At 43.1% G+C, this 4,160-nt stretch overlaps 1 non-coding gene across 1 annotated transcript; it reads right to left on the bottom strand.

Annotated features, from left to right (window-relative positions):
• Positions 1–267: 267 nt before the first annotated feature.
• On the bottom strand, positions 268–370 carry LOC150059084 (small nucleolar RNA U13). Its single transcript, XR_016536752.1, has one exon. It is a non-coding gene; the product is annotated as a small nucleolar RNA U13 (small nucleolar RNA).
• Between the last annotated feature and the right edge of the window lie 3,790 nt (positions 371–4,160).

Raw genomic sequence — 4,160 nt, 5'->3', positions numbered from 1 at the left:
AACATAGTGAAAAGTAATTATAGGGCCAGGAGTTTGGCCTAGTGGTAGAGTGCTTACTTAGCATGCACCCAGGTTCGATTCCTCAGTACCACTTACATAGAAAAAAGCCAGAAGTTTGGGGTCTGGTTTGTACAGTGTTTGACCTATTATCTCTTCCAGACCATGTATTGGATTATAGATTGACTCTAAATTGATCCCTCTCTCTATCTCCACTGACCGCCCCCAATTCCTCTCTCTTAAGCTCCCAGCACATCAGAGGGGTAATGTGTTCAGATGGCTAATGTATATATCTTGTAACAAAGTTAGTACATTTCACACAACAGCATGAAAACCCAGTCATCATGGAGCAACTTTTCCACTTGGAAAGTATCTAGAATCAATGTTTAATACCTGAAACACACATCTATACAAGTGGCTAATTATTAAATCAAAATCAGATATTATGATTTGTATATTATCCCTACCCAAGGGAAATTGGGGTCTGAATCTTGTAAGTTTGATTAACAATCGTAGATTTCCTTATATTTCTTTTTTCTTTTAGCCCTGTGTGGTTGTTGAACATCTGTTTTTTGTTTTTGGGTTTTTTTTTCCCCTTGGTGGTGGTGGTGGGGGAAACAAAGAGTTGTTATCAAGGAAAAAAAAAAAAAAGCCAGATGTGGTGCTCTGGTACAAGTGGTAGAGCTCTAGTCTTGAGAAAGCCCAAGGACAGTGGACAGTGCTCAGGCACTGAGTTCGAGGCCCAGCACTAGCAAAAAAAAAAGGAATTGTACCTAAACACTTTTTTTCTTGTGTGTGTGTGTGTGTGTGTGTGTGTGTGTGTGTGTGTATTCAGAATAGTCAGATTAGGATAATATTGTACATATGTATATGGGATCATATATACCATATAGGATCTACATAGTATAATATATACCTATATCCTATATGTTATAATATTATGTTATATAACATTTTACATGGTATAAATTATATAGAAGCCAGGTGTGGTGGCTCATGCCTGTAATCCTAACTACTCAGGAGGCTGAGATCTGAGGATCATGGTTCAAAGCCAGCCTGGGCACTGAAGACTGTGAGACTCTTATCACCAATTAACCATTAGAAAACTGGAAGTGGTGCTGTGGCTAAAGGGGTCGGGAGGTAGCCTTGAGCTGAAGAACTCAGGGACAGTGCCCAGGCGCAGAGTTCAAGCCCCATGACTGACAAAACAAATAAATATGTCATATAGAATCTAGAGACTAAGTCTATCCAGTGAGTGGTTGGCACTGTGTACCTCCCAGCTCTGCAGCTTCACTTCTGGGCCACACATCCCCCTGTGGGCAGTGGGATGGACAGGTAAGATGAGACAGCTGGCCACTAACTGGCCTTGCCTGCTCACAGTTAATTACAGCAAAGCAGAGGCTCTTCTTCAACTGGCAGAAAACAGTTAAACAAAACCTTCACTGTCTCCTTGTTGATATGTCTGCTAGTGGTAAAGCAGATGCTGATAGGGCAACTTATATTTTCTATTTGTGCAATCCAAGATTCGTTTTTATAGGCCACTCACGAGAATTCATCAAAAGCCAGTAATAATAATAAAACAATAATCTAGAACAGTAACAACAGCATGAGTGAGACCATTTTTTGGTTATATATTATCTGTCTACATTTCTTTTTTTGGCGATACTTAAGTCTGAACGGAGGGCCTCAAGTTTGCTAGGCTAGCACTATATCAGTTGAGCCATTCACTAGCCTTGCTTTTCCTAGTTATTTGGAGATTAAGTCTAGCAAACTTTTTTTTTCTTTTTCTTTTTTCTTTTTTTGCCTCAGCTAGCTTCCAACCATGACCTTCTGAGGAACAGGATTACAGGTGTGAGCTGCTGGCAGTCTGAAGCTTGTCTACATTTGCTCTTCATTTATTCTCCCTCACATACTCAGGCAAGAATGATTACAATCCCCATTTTACAAACAAGGACACTGGCATAGAGGCCTAAAGGTTCCAGAACTTTCAGAACTCATCTAAGCTCATACTACTGTTAAGTGGCAGAGCTGGAATCTGAATCCAGATAGTTGATTCATTCATTCATTCATTCATTTATTCACATTCAGAGAACTCCTGTCCTGGAACAGGCTCATGCCAGAGGTTTACAGGCCTTTGTGGATGAATTAGATTTCATGCAGTTTAATTATTCCCCCAGACCCCAACTTGTGCCACATCCCAGCTACACTGAAACACCTTCAGCAGCTGAGTGTTCTGGTCTCTGATCATTTCCTAAGGTATCTATTCTATTTGTATCCTTGGCTTGCCTTCTTGCTGTTATTTAGTCTAATGAGTGGGTACAGCAGAAAATTCAAGTTTAGAAATCTTGGGAGCAGGGCTTTGCCTAGGTGTGAGTATTCAAGCCAATAACGAAGTATCTTGTCACCAACAAATTTGTGCCCATTGGCTCTCCCTCATTGGTAACTGGAACTTGACTTTCATGGATTCTGACATAGTAATTATTCCCTGGGAATCCTGGACAACGCAAAGCAATGTCGGTGCGCAATTCACCCCCCTGAAAGGATGCAGCCTACAACCTCTCCTTGCCCCTGCTGACTCACCTTTCCTCCACACTCATGCTTTTACTGCCCACCACATTCTATTTTCTTCTACTAGTGTCTGCAAATCTCAAACTTTCTGTTTTCTGGCCAATCCATCCCTTTTATGCCTATAAAGGGATAAAAGGACCAATGTGACCCTCTAGCACTGGGCCACAGAAAAGATGAATGACCACCTCATTGGAGTTCAGTAAAGAAAAAAATAGCCACAAAACTGGTAACAGTATTAAGTACATCTCAGGTCTGCTATTGGTCTAAGCACTGTGCTGAACACTCTGCCTGGCATTGTCCTATTTGATGATGACAGGGGCCATAAAGATGCATTATGACGGCAGGTGGCAGGTGAGGAAACAGCTGCCACAGATTACCTAAGGTCACTCTGATGGCAAATAGTAATTCTCAGATGCAGGTCTTTGTGCATGCTAGGCAAGCACTCTACCTTTAGGCCAAACTCCCTGCCCTGGCACAATAGCTTTCTAAATTCCTCCCTTAGCCTCGTCCTTCCCTGTTCCATATCCCTGGTTATTTCTCTACACACTGTCCAAAACCTGGGAGAACATTGGTGTTCTCCCAATTCCAGCTCCAGAGCTCACTTTTCTCAGGACATCTTGGCTAAATCCCTGAGAGCAGGATTCCACTGTCTTAGCACTGCGTCACCACTGCTGGCCTGTGGATGGGTTGTGCCTGAGACTTAAATCCATGTCAGGAACAATTAAAAGAGGGTGGGAAGACAGCTTTACTTGGTCAGTTGTCTATTTAACAGAAGCTGTGAACTTGGTCAGAAATATCTTGGAAGAGACTCCTTACTTCTGTAAGGTCTGCTGAAAGGAAACTCCACGAAGGGCGAGCAAGAGAGCTTTTGGTGGGAAGTGAGAGATTATATAGGGGGAGGGGTATGGCCACAGCAGAAGTGGATGTGATCTCAGAGGATGGGGAAATACCTCAGTGGGGACCTCCCACTGCCCCCAGCCATGCCAGTTGCCAGGGTTACAGGTGCTGGGCGGGGATTTCCAGGGTGCAGGGGGAGAGAGCCAAGGGAAGAAGTCATTTCCTCCAGGCGGACCTAACAATACCAAAAGATCAGATAAGATTCATCAAAATATAGGATAGGTTCTTACATGATAAGCATTTCCTTTTTTTAAAATAAGTTTTATTGTCTGGATAATTAAATTTTATTCTCTGGGCTTACAATTACGTTCCTCGGGTAGTAGGTGCATTACTTCTCGCACATTGATAAGAAGCATTTCCTTTGAGGTTGATTTCCCACCATTTTATTTCTGCTTTCCAAGACAACTAGAGGACTGGGAGTGTGGCTTAGTGGTAGAGTACTTGCCTACCATGCATGAAGCCCTGGGTTCAATTTCTCAGTACCACATTAAAAAGAAAACAAGCCAGAAGTGGTGCTGTGGCTCACGTGGTAGCGTGCTAGCCTTAGGATCAGTGTCTAGGCCTTGAGTTCAAGCCCCAGGACTAGCAGAGAGACAGGGAGAGATCAGGTGAGGAGGGGGGAGGAAGGGGGGAGAAAGAGCACAAGTGAGCTGGGTACCAGTGGCTCAGGCCTGTAATCCTAGCTACTCAAGAAGCTG

The sequence above is a fragment of the Megascapheus bottae genome, chromosome 9 (genome assembly GCF_031878675.1).
Source record: "Megascapheus bottae isolate mThoBot1 chromosome 9, mThoBot2.hap1, whole genome shotgun sequence".
NCBI lineage: Eukaryota > Metazoa > Chordata > Mammalia > Rodentia > Geomyidae > Megascapheus > Megascapheus bottae.
Note: the sequence above shows the minus strand (reverse complement) of the source record. Positions and strands in the feature narration are given on the sequence as shown.